The 20,982-nt window shown below is 46.2% G+C and overlaps 1 long non-coding RNA gene across 1 annotated transcript in view; it reads left to right on the forward strand.

Annotated features, from left to right (window-relative positions):
- LOC120995773 overlaps positions 1–12,416 on the forward strand; it is a 45,264-nt gene extending 32,848 nt beyond the window's left edge. The window contains exon 3 of the long non-coding RNA XR_005777664.1: positions 12,232–12,416. This is a non-coding gene — a long non-coding RNA (uncharacterized LOC120995773). The remainder of the gene's footprint in view (positions 1–12,231) is intronic.
- The last annotated feature ends 8,566 nt before the right edge of the window (positions 12,417–20,982 follow it).

Here is a 20,982-nt window from a genome sequence, read left to right on the forward strand (position 1 = left end):
ACCAGTCAGCCATTAGTCAGTAGCTGGAAGTAGTGTAGCACAGCAGTGGGGAAGCGGCAACAGGCCGTGCTGAAACTAATTTGCTTAGGTGGCAAACAGCACACCGCCGCAGAGCTGTGGCAGGGTATAAGGGACCAGACTGAGCTGTGGTTTTCGCCACTCAACATACAACCAGGCATAGTTGTGTCTGATAATGGCCGTAACTTGGTGGCGGTTTTGGAGCTTAGCAAGCTCACACACATACCATGTCTAGCCCACATGTTCAACTAAGTGGTTCAGCGGTCTCTCAAAACCTACCCCAATTTGCCTGAGCTAGTGGTGAAGGTGCGCTGCATGTGTGCCCATTTCCGAAAGTCATCTACAGCTGCCGCCGGTCTGGCAATGCTGCAGCGCTTGCAATTGCCAGCTCACCGACTGTTGTGCGACGTGAGCACTCGCTGGAACTCCACGTTCCACATGTTGGCCAGGCTTTGGGAGCAGCAGAGGGCAGTAGTGGAATACCAGCTGCAACATGGTCGTCGCCTTTCCAGTCAGCTGCCGCTCATCACAAGCGAAAAGTGGGCATGGATGTATGACCTTTGTGAGGTTTTACGCAACTTTGAGGAATCAACACAGATGGTGAGCAAGATTGAGAGTCATGCTCCTGATGACGACAGCAAAGTCTTGTCTGTTGGGACTCTGGCACACATGGCTGATTTTATGTTATGCTGCCTTTCCAGTGACCCTCGCGTTATGCGCATTTTGGCCAACACTGATTACTGGTTGTTCACCCTTTTCGACCCCCACTACAAAGAGAACTCATTTCTCATTCCTGTGGTGGAGAGGACTAGCAAAATGGTGCAATACCAGAAGGTCCTTGTGGAAAAATTGCTCCAAAAATTTCCAGCTGACAACGCTGGCGGCAGAGTACATAGTTCCTTGAGCAACAAAGGATGGGAGACGAGGGGAACACACAGCAGTTCCAACAGAGGCAGGGCAACACTCTCCAAGGCCTGGGACAGTTTCATGACACCCCTCCAGCACCCTCACCCTGATGCGCGGCCTAGGTTCACAAGGAGGGAAAAGTTTTGGAAGATGGTAAAGGAGTACGTAGCCGACCATGTCAGCGTCCTCAGTGATCCCTCTGTGCCTTACAACTATTGGGTGTCCAAGCTGGACACGTGGCACGAACTGGCGCTCTACGCCTTGGAGGTGCTGGCCTGCCCTGCCAGCGTTTTGTCAGAGCGGGTATTTAGTGCTGCTGGGGGCATAATAACTGATAAGCGCATCCGCCTGTCAACTGAAAATGCTGACAGGTAGACTCTTATCAAAATGAACAAGGCCTGGATTGCCCCTGACTTCGACTCCACCAGAGGAAAGCAGCTGAACATAAAGGCACTTTAAATGTGGCTTTTATGGTGTATTGAATACACTGTATTCCCATGCAGCCCTTCCACCACTAAAAAGGGTGTATGGTTCAATCTTCCTTTTCTCGTCCTCCTCCTCCATCATATCAACATGCTTATTAGGCTGCTCTCGCTCCTAATGTTTTAGAGGGTCAGCTCAGCAGCAGACCCTCACCCCTAATATTTTAGAGGGTCACCAGCAGGCCCTCGCCCATAATGTTTTAGATGTCTGTGACCGGCCGGGTGCTCCTCCTACTCGTAAGTGACAGGTCTGTGCTATAAGCAATGCGCCGCACAGACCTTTCTCTTACCAGTAGGAGGAGCGCCCGGCCGGTCACAGACATCGCAGGTAAGTATAATGCTTCTAAAATTGCTAAGTAACCATGGCAGCCAGGACTGCAGTAGCGTCTTGGTTGCCATGGTTACCGACCGGAGTCCCAGCGATTAAACTGGGACTCCGATCGGAACTCTCCACTGCCACCAATGATGGGGGGATTTTAATTAGGAGGGGGGAAGAGGGGAGGCCGCACTGGCCACCAATGAATTAAATACTGGGGAGGGAGGGGGGGCCGCACTGGCCACCAATGAATGTAATACAGGGGAGGGAGGGGGGCCACACTGGCCACCAATGAATATAATACTGGGGAGGGAGGGGGGGCCGCACTGGCCACCAATGAATTTAATACAAGGGGAGGGGGGGCCGCACTGGCCACCAATGAATTTAATACAGGGGAGGGAGGGGGTATAATAGGGACTCCTGACTTTACATTGAAAGTCAATGGGGGACGGATCCGTTTGCAATTGCACCATATTGTGTCAACGTCAAACGGATCCGTCCCCATTGACTTGCATTGTAAGTCAGGACGGATCCGTTTGGCTCCGCACGGCCAGGCGGACACCAAAACGACTTTTTCATTCATGTCCGTGGATCCTCCAAAAATCAAGGAAGACCCAAGGAAGAAAAAACAGACACGGATCACGGAACTACGGAACCCGTTTTTGCGGACCGTAAAAAAAAACGGTCGTGTGCATGAGGCCTTAGTCTATAAAAGTGGCATACTACTCGGACAACATCATTCCCAGCAGCAACCTGGGAGTCCAAGATGCATCCAGACATCCTCCCCATGCTGTTCCCGAACCATTTCAGTGGTGTTTCCATCAATTTCTGACCTTTTCCTGTGAACCAGACACCCTCTCCTCTTCAGAGCAGGGGGTTCCTGGTTTAATCCTCTGGTTCTCCCATTGACTTCCATTGTGCTCTGGTACCCTGTAGAGCACCCGAGCATCCCAAAGTGTTCTACTCTAGCACCAGAGCACCCGAGCACTTTGGTGCTTGATCAACACCAAAACTAACCTTTTATGTGGTACAGTGTCAAATGCTTTGGAGAAGTCCAGATATACGACATCCATTGATTCGCCGCAGTCAAGTCTAGAACATACCTCTTCATAGAAACAGATTAAATTAGTTTGACATGATCGATCCCTCATGAAGCCATGCTGATATGGCGTTATTTGCTTATTTTCATTGAGGTACTCCAAGATAGCATTTCTTAGACAACCTTCAAACAGTTTACCCACAACTGATGTTAAACTTACCGGCCCAAAAAACGGATCCTGTCTGTTGAGTCTTCGCCTTCACTCGGTCAGCAATCCATCAGTATTGCTAAAGCAAAAAAAAAAAACCGGAGTGGATCCAAAACAGAGATGACACATGAATGGAATCTTTACATGTCTTCTGTGTTTTGTACCCACTCCTGCTTTTGGCTACCAAATAATAAGCCAATTCTGATGCAAAATAGGGACCATGTCATACAGGCCTTACAGCTGCTATATAGACAGGATCTCTTGTGCATCTCATTTTTCCTTCCTTCTAAAAGATCAGAAGAAGGGTCAAATAAATTATGATATTAACCAGGCCAAAAAGGCTAAATAGTGGCCCAGTCATGAAGTGGGGAGGGTAGGAACAGCATAAGAAGTCCACAGAGTGGCCCAGTGACAGAGTGGTGAGGTGGCAGCAGCATGAGGAGAACACAGAGTGTCCCAGTGACATAGTGTTAAGGTGGCAGCAGCATGAGGAGAACACAGAGTGTCCCAGTGACATAGTGTTGAGGTGGCAGCAGCATGAGGAGACCACAAAGTGGGCCAGTGACATAGTGTTGAGGTGACAGCAGCATGAGGAGACCACAGAGTGGTGACGTGGCAGCAGCATGAGGAGACCACAGAGTGGTGAGGTGGCAGCAGCAGGAAGAGCTCACAGAGTGACCCAGTGACAAAGTGGTGAGGTGGCAGCAGTATGAGGAGACCATAGAGTGGCCTAGTGACATAGTGGTGATCTGGCAGCAGTATGAGGAGACCACAGAGTGGTGATGTTGCAGCAGCATGAGGAGACCACAGGGTGGTGAGGTGTCAGCAGCATGAGGAGACCACAGAGTGGCCCAGTGACATAGTGGTGAGATGGCAGCAGCATGAGGAGACCACAGGGTGGTGAGGTGTCAGCAGCATGAGGAGACCACAGAGTGGCCCAGTGACATAGTGGTGAGATGGCAGCAGCATGAGGAGACCACAGGGTGGTGAGGTGTCAGCAGCATGAGGAGACCACAGAGTGGCCCAGTAACATAGTGGTGAGCTGGCAGCAGCATGAGGAGACCACAGAGTGGTGAGGTGGCAGCAGCATGAGGAGACCACAGAGTGATCCAGTGACATAGTGGTGAGCTGGCAGCAGCATGAGGAGACCACAGAGTGGTGATGTGGCAGCAACATGTGGAGACCACAGAGTGGTGAGGTGGCAGCAGCATGAGGAGACCATAGAGTGGCCCAGTGAAATATTGGTGAACCGGCAGCAGCATGAGGAGATGATAGAGTGGCCCAGTGACATAGTGGTGAGGTGGCAGCAGCAGCATGAGGAGACCACAGAGTGGCCCAGTGACATAGTGGTGAGCTGGCAGCAGCATAAGGAGACCACAGAGTGGTGATGTGGCAGCAGCATAAGGAGACCACAGAGTGGTGAGGTGGCAACAGCATGAGGACACCGCAGAGTGGCCCAGTGACATAGTGATGAGCTAGGAGCAGCATGAGGAGACCACTGAGTGGTGATGTGGCAGCAGCATGAGGAGACCACAGAGTGGTAAGGTGGCAGCAGCATGAGGAGACCACAAAGTGGTGATGTGGCAGCAGCATGGAGACCACTGAGTGCTGATCTGGCAGCAGGATGAGGAGACCACAGAGTGGCTCAGTGACATATTGGTGAGGTGGCAGCAGCATGGGGAGACCACAAAGTGGGCCAGTGACATAGTGTTGAGGTGGCAGCAGCATGAGGAGACCACAGAGTGGCCCAGTGACATAGTGGTGAGGTGGGGGGGGGGCAATACCAGTACTAGCTGAAGATGGTGGGTGGCTATAGAAGCACCTGGCAGCAGGTGTGGCATCAGGCAGGTGGCAGCGGGGTAGTAGCTGAAGCAGGTAGCCATAAGAAACAGGTCTCTTTTGTCAAAATGTAGGTGTGGCACCATGGATGGTCTAGTCTGATGCATCAGGCACTGGTGTTGGAAAATCCTGGCTGATCCACGCCTGATGCATCTCTACAAAGGTCAGTTCCTCCACATTTTGGGTGGACAGGCGAGTTTCTTCATAGGGTAACTATGGGCCCCCGCCGCACTAAACACCCTCTCTGATGCCACACTGCTGGCCAGGCAGGAAAGCTTGTCCAGGGCTAACTTGGCCAGTTGCAGCCACAAATCAAGTTTGGCTGCCCAGTAGTCTAGGGGATCTTGGATGTGGGGTGGCAGGGTGCACTCAAGTATGCCATAACCTGCTGGTTCAGGTTCTATTCTATGTCTACCTGCTGCTGCTGGTGAGTAGTTCCTTCAGTAGGTGGGTGAAGAAAACTGCTCATCAGCGAATCTAGACTTAAGTTGCTGCTGATGGATCTGGAACTGCTCCTGCCCCCCAACCCCTCCATCAGCCATGGCAGTGGAACGTGAGCGCAGATGGCCCCTCAGGTCAGACCTGCATGAGGATGGTCGATGGCGCACATAGGCAGCAGCAGTCAACTGACTACACCGGATATCTCTATAGTAGTTCAGTTTGTCCTCCCTCTCAGCGGGTGTAAACAAGGCCCCCATTTTGGACTGGTAGCGAGGGTCTAACATAGTGAAGAGCCAGTAGTCATCCCTCTGCCGAATGGTGACAATTCAGCTGTCACTACGCAAGCAACTGAGCATGCATTGGGCCATTTTCACAAGTGTCTCGGAGGGACTCCCTGCCTCCATCTCCACTGCATACTGCCACGGTGTCTCTGGGTCATCTGTCTCATCTTCCTCATAGCTTTGTAGCTCCTCCGGCTGCTCCTGCTCCTCCTCTCCTGTGACCTGTGTCGAAAAACCAGCTATTTCTCTACACATTGCTTGTAATCAAATGTCCTCTTCCTCCTCCTCCTCCTCTAGTTCAGCCCCCACAGGGCTCATGTGGCTGTGAGCTGTAGTCGCCAAGTCTCCAGTCCCCTGGCCAGCTAGATTTAGCAGCATCTGTTCCAGGACATGAATCAGTGAAATGACATTGTTCATCCCGTAGTCCTGGCGACTGACAAATAAAGTGGCCTCCTCAAAGGGCCCGAGCAAATGGCAGGTGTCACACATGAGCTGCCACTAGCTATCATGGAAGTTACACAGGGGAGTACCTCTGTCTGCCTGTATCATCAAGAAATCGTTTATAGCCTCTCTCTGTTCATATAATCTGTCCAACATATGGAGGGTGGAATTCCAACGGGTGGAAACGTCTCATATCAGCCTATGTTGGGGGATGCTGTTCTGTTGCTGCAGCTCAAGAAAGGTGTGCTTTGCGGTGTACGAGTGGCTGAAGTGCATGCAAAGTTCCCTGGCCATTTTCAGGATGTCTTGCAGATGGGGTGAAGACTTCAGAAACTGCTTTACAACCAGACTGAACACGTGTGCCATGCAGGACGCATGGCTCAGCCCTCTTTGACGCAGCGCTGACACCATGTTCTTCCCGATTTTGAATTGTCGAGGAGAAAGCCAGGATGCGATTTCTTGATGGACGCGGAGCAGTTCCTCCCCTGTGTGACTCCATTCGCACAGGCAAACTAGTTGCAGAACAGCGTGACACCGCCGTGCCCTGCACATGTGGTATGCTGGAGGAGCACTGTGAATTGTCTCTGCAGTGGAGGCTGAGGACACAGAGGAGGATGAGGAGGCAGAGGCGGACATTGTCACAGGACCATAGGCGTGAAAACGTGGAGGTGGAAGCGGAGTCACCTGGCCAAGTTGCTGGTGTGGCTGGGCAGGAACCACATTTACCCAGTGGGCCGTAAAGGACATATATTGTCCTTGACCTTAGTTACAGCTCCACATGTCGGCGATGCCATGCACTTTGGCACACACCGGCAGGATTAAGGACTGGCCCACCTTCTGTTCTACATATGTGCATGGCTGGTACTGCCTTTTTGGCAAAGAAATTACGGCTTGGGTCTCTCCACCTCGGCTCGGCACAAGCAATCAGTTCTCTGAAATGTGCAGAGTCCACCACTTGAAAAGGGAGGGACTGCCGCACCAACAACTTGGCCAGGAGCACGTTCAGCTTCTGCGCCGTTGGATGAGTGCACACATACTGTTGTCTCTTGGCAATTGCTTCGGTGATCGATTGCTGACGGAATGACTGACGAGGAGTAGGAGGACGAAGAGCAGGAGCATCAGGACCAGCAGATGATCGGAAGGACAGACTGCTCCCTTCGGCTGAGGTGGTGGAGCCTTAACTGCATGAAAGTGGGTGCGTGCCACTGGTTGATGCAGTGGTTGCTGCGGTAGGCTTGACCACCACATCGGAACCACTGTTCTCCCAGGCCACTTTATGGTGACACTACATGTGTTGACACAGGGCCGTGGTGCCAACATTGGCACCCTGGCCACGCTTCACCTTCTGCCCACAAATTTGTCAAATGGCCATGTTCACCTCCTCCGGCGGCCTAATAAAAAATTGCCACACCGCCTAGTATGGTATTTCCCCCCAACACTCCACCCTGACTGCCTGCTAACGCTACCTCCGTGAACCCCTGCACCGCTCCTGAGAAGTGGGTGGTCTACCCCGGGCACGTTTGGCTCCCACTGCTGCCACCCTGCTGACTCACAGCCATGCTCCCACCCTGCTGGCTCAGCTGCTGCCTCACGTGCAAACTGCCACCCTCTTCTCCTGATGATGATGATGAAGCCCCTTCTTCACCCGGCTGCCAAGTGTGATTGGCTACATCATCATCACTCGCTACTGTCTGCACGTCACTGATGTCCCCCTCAACGGTCTCAAGGCCAGGAGCCTGACCGCTCGCAACACCTGCTCCCACGCTACTCTCATCATCATTACTCGCCCGCCTACCGGAGGAAGCGGTGGATGTCTCCTCCAGATCTTGGATGGGCCGTAGCTGCGGATTGTCCTCTAGTAGCTCGTCCTCGCTGAAAAGTGGAGCCGAGCCTACGGCATATAATACTTCTCGCACTAAGGGAACTGAAAATGACACAGGAAGGTTCAGAACAGGTGGGGGCACAGGGCCTGCTCCCGAGCCATGCCATCTAAGCGTCCACTCTTGGCTGGGGGTGTCTGATATCACTTGCTACGAAGTCGAGTCGAAGACCAAGTCAACCATTCAAGCACTGCTGGGTTGCTGGTCAAGACACGCCCGCTAGATGACACTGGGAGCTCAGACCTCTCGCTGTGATTCCTGCTGCCACCCCCCCCCCCCCCTTTTTCTGCTGCCTGCGACAGAAACATTTTGGCCACTGCCCGTTCCCTTTGAAGGGCCTGTCACCTGTCTGTCAGACATACTGTATAATTAAAGAATTAAATTAAAATTAAAATCACACCCCCAAAAAAAGTCTCTAGTACAATGTTACTTCACCGCTGAACTGCAATTAAGACATATATATATTTTTTCTGATTAATAAACCCCCCCCCCAAAAAAAAATAACAATCACAATGCACTACAGAACAGAAAATAGGAAGTAGGTTTATTTCCCTTCAATACACCCCGTAAATGGCTGTAGTACAATGTAACTTCACAGCAGAAGGTCAATTAAGACGTATTCTTTTTCCTATTTCTTACGTACGTATATTTCCTTTTTATGCACCACGTAAATGGCTGTAGTACAATGTTACTTCACCACTGAACGGCAATTAAGACATATATTTTTTTTTCTGATTAATGAACTCCCCCTCCCCCCAAAAAAATAAGAATCACAATTCACCACAGAATGGTAATTAAGACATATTCTTTTTCCTATTTCTACACCACAAAAAAAGAAATATAACAATCACAATTCACCACAGAACGGCTAATGGGTAGTGATGAGCGGCAGGGGCTATATTAGAATTTGCGATATTTGACGAATATTTTGTATAATATTCATCATATATTTGTGAATATTCGAAAAAAAAAGAATATATAGCAATATATTAAATATATTGCTATATATTCGTTTTTAGAATATTCGTCATTTTTCATCATCCATCTGAATTGAACTGAACAGTACTTACTGATTCCTCCCTGCTTAGGGTCTCTGGTTCCCAAAAAAAAAAGTTCTTATCTATTCTGGCTCCCTAGGATTTCAGGCTGCTCCAGTCAGAGCCCGTTGCCCTGCCCATGGAGCATCCCCATCACCATAGGAACGCCTCGGGGTTAGAATATACCATCGTATCTGAGTTTTCACGATCTCACAACAGCGAATAGTCTTGTCATAAGACTATGCAACCAATAGAGGGAGCTGTTCATGAGTTATGAACAGCGCCCTCTATTGGTTGCATAGTCTTATTATGAGTCTATGACAAGACTATTCGCTGTTGTGACTGAGACGATTTTTTACAATATTCGTGATATCTTCGTGAATTTGAATATTCGTTATATTCGACAACACGATTTTAACTGGAAAATCGTGAACGTAATATGACCGAGTGCGTGCGCGAGCGCATGACCTAATTTACGTTGCGGCGATACTTTTGATTGAAGAAAAGTCTTTCCTGTACAATCTGCAAAGATGGTACGAAACTACTTAGAGAAATCTGAGGAAGAAATCGTGTTAACCGTAAGTAATTATATTACAGTACTTTATTTTTATTTTTATATTGCATGCATTTCAGAACAATTGTTATATCTAGATCGAGTCTTGCAAAATATTCGTACATACGAATATTAGCTACAGTATATGGATACAAATTTTTATTTTTTTGTAATACAAACAACACAGTTTAGGCTACTTTCACACTAGCGTTCGGGTGTCCGCTCGTGCGCACCGTTTGAAGGGGCTCACGAGCGGCCCCGAACGCATCCGTATGGCCCCAATGCATTCTCAATGGAGGCGGATCCACTGAGAATGCACCCGTCTGCCAGCGCTCAGCCTCCGCTCCGCTCAGTGAGCGGACACCTGAACGCTGCTTGCAGCGTTCGGGTGTCCGCCTGGCCGTGCGGAGGCGAGCGGATCCGTCTAGACTTATAATGGAAGTCAATGGGGACGGATCCGCTTGAAGATGACACTATATGGCTCAATCTTCAAGCGGATCCGTTCCCCATTGACTTTCAATGTAAAGTCTGAACGGATCCGCTCAGACAACTTTCACACTTAGAAAATTTTCTAAGTTTTAATGCAGACGCATCCGTTCTGAACGGATGCGAACGCCTGCATTATCGGAGCGGATCCGTCTGATGAAACATCAGACGGATCCGCTCCGAACGCTAGTGTGAAAGTAGCCTTATCTGGTTAAAGTAGATATTACTGATTGCTGCACTAAGTATTCTTGTTACTTCACAGCACTATGTCTGTAGCATGTATCTATGTACAACAGATAAATATCTCTCACATGCACATAGCACATCCATTTTTCTGCCACTCAATATATACCACACACTATATACCCCACACTATATAGCATACACTATATACCATACACACACAATATACACTGCTCAAAAAAATAAAGGGAACACAAAAATAACACATACTAGATCTGAGTTAATTAAATATTCTTCTGAAATACTTTGTTCTTTACATAGTTGAATGACAACAAAATCACACAAAAATAAAAAAATGGAAATCTAATTTTGCAACCCATGGAGGTCTGGATTTGGAGTCACACTCAAAATTAAAGTGGAAAAACACACTACAGGCTGATCCAACTTTGATGTAATATCCTTAAAACAAGTCAAAATGAGGCTCAGTAGTGTGTGTGGCCTCCACGTGCCTGTATGACCTCCCTACAACGCCTGTGCATGCTCCTGATGAGGTGGCGGACAGTCTCCTGAGGGATCTCCTCCCAGACCTGGACTAAAGCATCTGCCAACTCCTGGACAGTCTGTGGTGCAACGTGACGTTTGTGGATAGAGCGAGACATGATGTCCCAGATGTGCTCAATTGGATTCAGGTCTGGGGAACAGGCGGGCCAGTCCATAGCATCAATGCCTTCGTCTTGCAGGAACTGCTGACACACTCCAGCCACATGAGGTTTAGCATTGTCTAGCATTAGGAGGAACCCAGGGCCAACTGCACCAGCATATGGTCTCACAAGGGGTCTGAGGATCTCATCTCGATACCTAATGGCAGTCAGGCTACCTCTGGCGAGCACATGGAGTGCTGTGCGGCCCTCCAAAGAAATGCCACCCCACACCATTACTGACCCAATGCCAAACTGGTCATGCTGGAGGATGTTGCAGGCAGCAGAACGTTCTCCACGGCATCTCCAGACTCTGTCACGTCGGTCACATGTGCTCAGTGTGAACCTGCTTTCATCTGTGAAGAGCACAGGGCGCCAGTGGCCAATTTGCCAATCTTGGTGTTCTCTGGCAAATGCTAAACGTCCTGCACGGTGTTGGGTTGTAAGCATAACCCCCACCTGTGGACGTCAGGCCCTCATATCACCCTCATGGAGTCTGTTTCTGACCGTTTGAGCAGACATATGCACATTTGTGGCCTGCTGGAGGTCATTTTGCAGGGCTCTGGCAGTGCTCCTCCTGTTCATCCTTGCACAAAGGCGGAGGTAGCAGTCCTACTGCTGGGTTGTTGCCCTCCTACGGCCTCCTCCACGTCTCCTGATGTACTGGTCTGTCTCCTGGTTGCGCCTCCATGCTCTGGACACTACGCTGACAGACACAGCAAACCTTCTTGCCACAGCTCGCATTGATGTGCCATCCTGGATAAGCTGCACTACCTGAGCCACTTGTGTGGGTTGTAGACTCCGTCTCATGCTACCACTAGAGTGAAAGCACCGCCAGCATTCAAAAGTGACCAAAACATCAGCCAGGAAGCATAGGAACTGAGAGTTGGTCTGTGGTCACCACCTGCAGAACCACTCCTTTATTGGGGGTGTCTTGCTAATTGCCTATAATTTCCACCTGTTGTCTATCCCATTTGCACAACAGCATGTGAAATTGATTGTCACTCAGTGTTGCTTCCTAAGTGGACAGTTTGATTTCACAGAAGTGTGATTGACTTGGAGTTACATTGTGTTGTTTAAGTGTTCCATTTATTTTTTTGAGCAGTGTATATATAGATTATATTTTATGTCCATGAGCTTTCTTTGTCTGACCGTAAGTATTTGCTTGTTCATTTAGCGTTACCCATGGTGCACCACGGGGAGGCGAACCAGCAGTACACGCCATACAGTACTGTCACTTCACTAGCCAGGTACATCTCTGCTCAGCTGGACAATATCTGATTGCTCAGACCCCACACACATACAATCACAATACAATCAGATTTTATAACGGTAACATTAAATCTAATATTTAACCTTCAAAGACATAACTAACTTGGATTTAAAAAAATTGGGATTATATGCTTGAATCTTTATCCTGCAGCGATTGTTGGTGCGGGGCTATGACCAGACCCATAACAGAGAGGAGAATCGGGCCATAATCCAGTCTCTCGGTTCAGAATTATACCAAAAACTCTCCATCTGGCACAAAAAAGAAGCAATACAGAAGAAATGGTGCGATTTCAAAAGATTCCAATACAATCGGGTCATGGAGATGAGTAAACGATTATGCCCAAGTACAATGCTTACATGACTTTTCTCTCTACAACACTCTGTAATGTATATATTCAGTTATGCTGCTAAACCGTACAGATGTAGTAGGGTTAACACACAAACTCATAACTCAAATTTCTTAACTCCTTGCGTTATCTTGAAACAAAAGCCTTTTAAAAAAAATAGCTTAATGCATTTAATTGCATTTAGTTTACATAACACGTCTCCTAAAGCATGTGTGTTAACTCTTCTACATCCGTATTTCATCCCTTTAAAATTATTACTTAATACCTGGTGTACAAAAAACAAAATGGCTGCACACCGTTATATATACAAGCAACAGAGCTAAGAAATGGGGGTCATTCTAGATAAAAGTGGTACAATACCGACTGTAAATGAGTAATGGAAGCTCTTAGCGCACATACGTCAAGGTGGCTTCCGCAGATGGGTCCCTATCACTAAATATACTGCCTCACTTTGGACTTACTTAAGCCTCCAATATTCAGGGCAGTGTAGGAACCAGCTATAAATGTACTCTGCTCAGAAGCCCCAGTTAGATGGGCGTGTTCAGTCTAAAAGAGGTGCTACCCTCAATATATTGCTAGAAAATTTTGACTTGAACCTTCAGAATCACATGTGCATATCCATGAAGCGAACATAATTACAAAAAACAAAATGGCTGGGTAGCACGCCCATCTACCTGGGACTTCTGAGCAGAGTTTGTTTGTAGCTGGTCTCTACACTGCCCTGAATATTGTAGGCTTAAGTAAGTCTTAAGGCTTAAGTAAGTCCAAAGTGAGGCAGTATATTTAGTGATAGGGACCCATCTGCGGAAGCCACCTTGACGCCTGGTAGATGGGCCCGACACGTATGTGCGCTAAGAGCTTCCATTACTCATTTATAGTCGGTATTGTACCACTTTTATCTAGAATGACCCCCATTTCTTAGCTCTATTGTTTGTATATATAATGGTGTGCAGCCATTTAGTTTTTTTGTAATTATGTTTGCTTCATGGATATGCACCTGTGATTCTGAAGGTTCTAGTTTAATACCTGGTGTGACACGTACAAAATCATCCGGTTACATCATACATCTCTACCTAGCTTTGAGTGTATATATATATAGTTATACACAGCGCGGTACAGATGTATGATGTCACCGGATTATTTCATACGTTTCACACACACATAAATATTTATAGGTCTTTTTGTTTATATATACATAAACTGCAAACATCATTTAGTATTCTGGTGAAAGGCCCCGTCCATTACATACATCCCCCACTTAATTTGCATGGGATTATAGATTATATGTATTTGTGTATATATATATATATATATATATATATACACACCCCAATAAATTAATCTCATAAAGCACTGTAGCGGAGCCATAGTGCGACATAGGCTTTGTCCGCTGATATTCAAAGGGTTATTTTGGGATCAAGTAGTTAGCACAGGAAGCACAGCATCAGTAGTAAATAAAACTATCCACGAATATTACATCCCTCTTCCCAATAACTGGACGACACGTATCAGGAGCAGGACCCTGTTTAATGCCACATACCCTACTTTTCTGCCACTCTCCCATGCAGGGGAGACACCCACAGAAAATGATACATTCTTCAATCACAAACTGGTTACAGCCCACACATCCCCTCCCCTCAGCCTGAGAAGTAATCAAATCAACAGTCCATTTGAGACATACATTGTAGCCATTGTGTTTCTACCGCACAACCAGACGAATGCTCAGCAGGTTACTGATTACTTTTTGTCTTACAAGTAATGAACCATAGGGAATTAAACATAACATTGTGAATCCAATCAACGAAATCCGCTACAACCACTAATGAAATGCAATATGAAAGTTAAGATTGTAATGGGGGAAGGTAAGGAAGATCTTGATGTTAGTGGTGTAAAATGATGATTTTACAAGAAAGACTTCCTTTAACCACTGAATATACCAATGATAAACTCTGCCTAAATAGCATATAAAAATATAGTCCGATTGCTACCTATCGGCAAGCGGCTTTACCACTCCTTCTAATAATAAAGTGACCGTGACAACTAAATCAACAGGGAGGGAGGGCGGGCTGGCAGCAGATCTTCAAAATGCGGCTTGGCAGACAGTTTAACGCTGGCAGCCACAAAAAATTATATACCCAACATAACACCATCCAATAATCCCTTATCTAATTTCCAAACTGTTGCTTGTTTTCCCTAAACGTCAATAACCCAGCCACAATACCCTATAGGGCACCTTCTTAACAAATCCCATGTTACGTCATCCTACCTTGTAACTTAGGCTAGTTTTACCCATCTGTAACAATGGTTTTGGAATGTTATATAACCCCAAAATGAGGCAAATACACCATGTGGATTATCATAATCCCATGCAGATCCCTCCATATAGGAATTTCTGGATCTTTACCTTTGTTATGATTTATGAGTTGTTTGTCTAAATACTTAACATTCTGTGATTACAGGGGTTCCCGTTCCATCAATCAAAGGCAGAAGACCCAAAAAGTTTCTTCTGAATGTGAATCTGAACCACAGATTCTGAAGAATTAGCGGAGCAGGCTGAGCAGGCCGGACCCTCCGATGATGGAGCGGCCCATCCCTCACCTGATGTTGCCAACATGTCAGAGGTCAAGACTGAGCAGCCCGGAACATCAGAAAATGTAGCTGCCCCTCCACCACCTGATGTTGGCCAAATGATGGAGGTACAATCGGAAGAGCCAGGACTCCCACAGCCACGGGATTCCCTTCCCCCACCTCCAGAAGAGGACGAAGAGGTCTACACCCCCCACCAGGAGGGTAAATATGTGCAAACATCAATATCATTTGATATACATGACATATTCACAAACAACACACGATACCCCCACCACCCTGCATCTCTGGACTCAGCTGCAATGCACATATGTAAGGAAACCTAACAATAGCAGCCCTTAGTTAACATGTCTGCCTGTTTAGCTGAGCAGCCTTTGCACCCCGGTTCCCAACCGATTATGCCTGAGGGTCGGGTGTTTGTTGGTCCATATTAGTACGTTCCTGTGCGTCAAGTCACGTCCCGCTGCGGTATACTATTATGAGCCGGTCGTGAATTGTTTAAAAGTGCCAACAATGAGGAGTCAACAGAAACTACATTACTAGAAAACAAAACTGCACCCTTTGGCCGCATGCACACGACCGTTTTGTGTTTTGCGGTCCCCAAATTGCGGATCTGAAAAACACGGATGGCGACCGTGTGCGTTTCGCAAATTGGCGGAACGGCACGGACAGTCATTAATATGACTGCCAATTCTTGTCCGCAACATGGACAAGAATAGGACAGGTTATATTTTTTTTGCGGGGCCACGGAACGGAGAAACTTTCGTGGCCCCATTGAAGTGAATGGGTCCGCATCCAAGCCGCTAAAACTGCGGCTTGGATGTGGACCAAAATAACGGTCGTGTGTATGAGGCCTAACTCTGTAAAATACCTACAAACTATTAACTAACCAAATAAATAACATTATACTCTATCCGAACTATCACTAAGCAAACAACACTATAATTAACATAAAGATCTATAACTACTGAATTTATATGTAAATCGGCAGTGTTTAAACACATACACATATATTTTTTTGTTTATTTTACAAACAGTTATAAAGAAATGCATTAAAAGGTTGGCCAAGATGCAGCGTGACCACAGGAAGGACATGAAAGAAGTTGACAAGCTGATCATGAGGGTCAAACGGAAGGTTAACACCATGAATAAGCAGCACCTTCAGGGGATGAAGGGAATGGGGGAGCTACTTTTCCAACTTAAAAAGTTGCCCTAGAGGCCTTTTATTTTTTTTTATGATGTTAATAAATAGTTTTTGAATGGTTTTAACGAGTGCTTTCGTGTTTTTATACTGTTATGTTATGGTGAAATTTTAACTGATAACTTAGTTGTAAGGCCTCTTTAGTCCAGGGTCAAACTCATCTGGATCAGGACAGACAGCAGTAGGTACATGGTAACACTGTTGTATAAGGCCCACACATAACTCAGCAATGTCATGACATACAGCAGCAGGTATTTGTATCGGTTAAGTATAAAGTCAACACATAATTCATCAGGTCAGGAGTCAGGACAGACAGCATCAGCAGCATCAGCAGCAGGTAGATGGTAACGGTGGAGTAGAAGGCCTACACATAGCTTGGCATAACTCAGCAGGACAGGCAAGCAGCAGCAGGTTATAAGTGTGCACTGTGCAGCAGGAATGTGTTCCCAGGATTTGGCCCCCGCCAGACCAGGGCAACAACAAAAATAAACTAAGACACCTCTGACATCAGCAATCAGCATGTTGTAAGTGTGCAGCAGGAATGTGTTAACATGCCAAAAAAAACACTATTTTATATTGTCAAATTTTTTTCTACATTATTTTTACTGCATCGGTCAGCTATCAGTTTCCATATCGGGCACATCGAGTCTGTGGAAGAACTCTACAGTAGGGCAGACAGCCTCACCGTGTGCTGATTCCTCAAAGCCAGAGGGCAGTAGGAGTGCCGGTGTTTTGCAGCGGTTCTCTCATCCTCCTTTTGTCTGTGAGGAGGAATGGGTACCACCGCTCTCCCCACTAATACACAATCAGCACCGCACACACACTGTGTTACGGCCAACGCTAGGACCCATCTGTCCTGTGCCTGTCTGAGTACAGAAGGCAGTGATGAGCCAGCTTGCCTCAGCCAGGGAGATCTTGATGTTAGTGGTGTAAAATGATGATTTTACAAGAAAGACATCCTTTAACCACTGAATATACCAACGATAAACTCTGCCTAAATAGCATATAAAAATATAGTCAGATTGCTACCTATCAGCAAGCGGCTTTACCACTCCTTCTAATAATAAAGTGACCGTGACAACTAAATCAACAGGGAGGGAGGGCGGGCAGCAGATCTTCAAAATGCGGCTTGGCAGACAGTTTAACGCTGGTATCCACAAAAAATTATATACCCAACATAACACCATCCAATAACCCCTTATCTAATTTCCAAACTGTTGCTTGTTTTCCCTAAACGTCAATAACCCAGCCACAATACCCTATAGGGCACCTTCCTAACAAATCCCAAGTTACGTCATCCTACCTTGTAACTTAGGCTAGTTTTACCCATCTGTAACAATGGTTTTGGAATGTTATATAACGCCAAAATGAGGCAAATACACCATGTGGATTATCATAATCCCATGCAGATCCCTCCATATAGGAATTTCTGGATCTTTACCATTGTTATGATTTATGAGTTGTTTGTCTAAATACTTAACATTCTGTGATTACAGGGGTTCCCGTTCCATCAATCAAAGGCAGAAGACCCCAAAAGTCTCTTCTGAATGTGAATCTGAACCACAGATTCTGAAGAATCAGCGGAGCAGGCTGAGCAGGCCGGACCCTCCGATGATGGAGCGTCCGGCCCCTACCTGATGTGGCCAACATGTCAGAGGTCAAGACTGAGCAGCCCGGAACATCAGAAAACGTAGCTGCCCCTCCACCACCTGATGTTGGCCAAATGATGGAGGTACAATCGGAAGAGCCAGGACCCTCACAGCCACGGGATTCCACATCGAGTCTGTGGAAGAACTCTACAGTAGGGCAGACAGCCTCACCGTGTGCTGATTCCTCCAAGCCAGAGGCCAGTAGGCGTGCCGGTGTTTTGCAGCGGCTCTCATCCTCCTTTTGTCTGTGAGGAGGAATGGGTACCGCCGCTCACCCCACCCATACACAATCAGCACAGCACACACACTGTGCTACGGCCAACGCTAGGACCCATCTGTCCTGTGCCCGTCTGAGCACAGAAGGCAGTGATGAGCCAGCTTGCCTCGGCAAGGGTCTGGAAGTGTCCCCTGCTCAGCCGCCGGGATTAGTTCACCTTCCTATCGGTGAAGACTCGGCCGCGGTCCCCAGCAGCAAAGTGGAGCACCTACACTGTCATTCAGCCAAGCGCAGTTTAGAGTCTGATCTGAAGGCACCATGTTTTCTGTAGTACTAGTTAAATAGAGCTGCCGGTAAAACGTCCCCACATAACGAATGCAGCTGTGCTTCATTTTGGTTGACTTGAAATATAATTTTTTTTTTTCTTTTAATTTTTACAATGTACACATTGTGATTTGTACTGTGTAAAAAAAAAAAATTATGAAAAAAAAATATTCGTCCTTACGAATATATGGCACTATATTCAATGAATGGTTAAATATTCGTAATGACGAATATTATAATAATTTTTAATTTTTTTTAACAGTACAAAATAATGATGCTATTAGCCAGTGATTAGATGAACCTGCATTTCCAGCCTTTTCCTGTGTTTCAAGCCAGGACCATGACTGCAAAGCATTATGCAGCAGAAGAATATCAGTATGGCAGCGGAGGGGGGAACTATGAGGTGAGTAACATTTATATTTTTATTTTTAACTCATCCGATTCCTAACTATTTAAAAATATGTATTTCCCCAGAAAACATTTTTCAGCCTGTGGTCGAATATGTAGAAGATTGTATATTCTACATATTCATCCACAAGCTAAAAGTAGGGATGGATCAGTGTCCGACGCTATATATTAGTTTTTTAGAATATTCGTAATACAAAAAAAAAACTAATATATTGCAATATAGCGAATATTCTACAAAAAACGAATATAGAGCAATATATATAGCTAATATATAAAGCCATATTAGTTTTTTAGAATATTAGTGATTTTTTTCCAATCAGAAAAAACATGATTCCTCCATGCTTCTTGCTTGTGGGCCAATGAGTCATTGGCCCACAAGCATGAAGCAGGGAGGAATCATGTTTTCAGATGGAAAAAAATGACGAATATTCGATATAACGAATATATAGCACTATATTAAAAATATTCGCGAATTCTCGAATTTGCGATATTCGAGATAAAAATTCATAATTCGAATATTCGCGCTCATCATTACTAATGAGCTAAATACGTAAATGGCTGTAGTACAATGTAACTTTAGCGCTGAACGGCAATTAAGACATATTCTTTTTCCTATAACTACACCCCAAAAAAGAAATATAATAGGTCATCAGTATCAAAATCTCATAAAACCCCTTTAACATGGCCAAAATCAGGATCAGCCTAGTGAAATCCTTGTCTTCTCTACGTATATAGAGGGGGTAGTATGGAAGCTGAACTCTTCACTCTTTGTTCCTGTTTGCGTATTGATCTGATCTAGTTACTTGTGTACCTAGCTAACTTGCTCAGCCAGTCCATGACCTTAGACTGCTTTACATTATAAATCAATATTTCAGACATGACATACAGGGATGAGTTTCTGAGGGGGTCATTTATGAAACAAAAATACGCCTATATTAGGCTTGTTTCTGGCGCAGACTGTGACGCAAAGGTCCTTTGCACCGCAATCTGTGACTTTCCCTGCTCGCGCCAGATCTAAAAAATTGGGCGTGGGGTGGGCAGGGAAGCGTAGGCCCGTCTGATTTACCATTTTCTACCCCTGGCGTAGAAAATGAGAATATGGTCTTAATGTAAGACAGCTAAAAAGCTGTCTTACATTTAGAAGTGGTGGTGGATCTGCCAGTTATATAGAGACCAGTGACTCTACATAACTTCAAGGAATCCACCGCCAGTGCAGGGCTTTATTAAGACACCGGTCTTAATAAAAGCGCCCCACAGTGTCTTACCCCCTTAATGAACAGGCCTTAAATGGGTTTTCTAGGCTCCTGATATTGATGACCTCTTCTTGGTTACTGCAGTATAGCTCATATTCACTTCAATGGGAACTGAGCTACAGTAACCCAGCATGGCCACTGCATGTTTCACTCAAAGTGCTAGTTCCTGTGGTGGAGTCTGCAAGTAACAGCTGATCAGTCCGACTTTCTTTAATTTAATATTAATGATCTATCCTGAGGATAGGTCATCAATATCATGAGCTGGAAAACTTCTTTATGGCTCATGCGCACGGCTCTTGCTGTTTTTGCGCTCAGCAAATTGTGGATCCGGAATACACTGATACTGACCGTGTGCCCTGCCCTATATAGAACTGTTCTATCCTTGTCCGCAAAACAGACAAGAATAGGACATGCTCTATTTATTTATGTGGGCCGCATAACAGATATATGGAGATTTTCCAGTAATAATGCTCTTTTTACTTATGCCCAATAGCCTACAAAACGTTTGAAAGATTTATACTTAACTACTTCCTCCCACTCTGGTCCTGTGTCCCGCTCATCCTTCTTCTGGTCCCCAGCTTGTTTTCTTCCAGCTGCACATGGTCAGGTTCACAGCTTAGGGATACATCTTCACTCAAGCCAGTCATTGACTGCGGTGACACAGGTTACCAGAAAAGCATTTTTTTTTATTTAGCACGTGTGTTGGCATGGAAAAATGGAACATGATCTTTATTGTCACAATTGGAGTCCTGAGTGGTTCTAGAGGAGTTTCTGGATCCTTCATGTTGGAGAAGTGGCCATGGTTAAGCTCTTTCTGTAAATTTGGATGCCATGGTATTGAGACTTATATTAGGGGTGTGTGTTTATTTCCTTAAAGCTCGACCTTCCATTGCTCAATTTCAGTTCCAACTCATTGA

Source organism: Bufo bufo, chromosome 3 (genome assembly GCF_905171765.1).
Source record: "Bufo bufo chromosome 3, aBufBuf1.1, whole genome shotgun sequence".
Classification (NCBI taxonomy): Eukaryota; Metazoa; Chordata; class Amphibia; order Anura; family Bufonidae; genus Bufo; species Bufo bufo.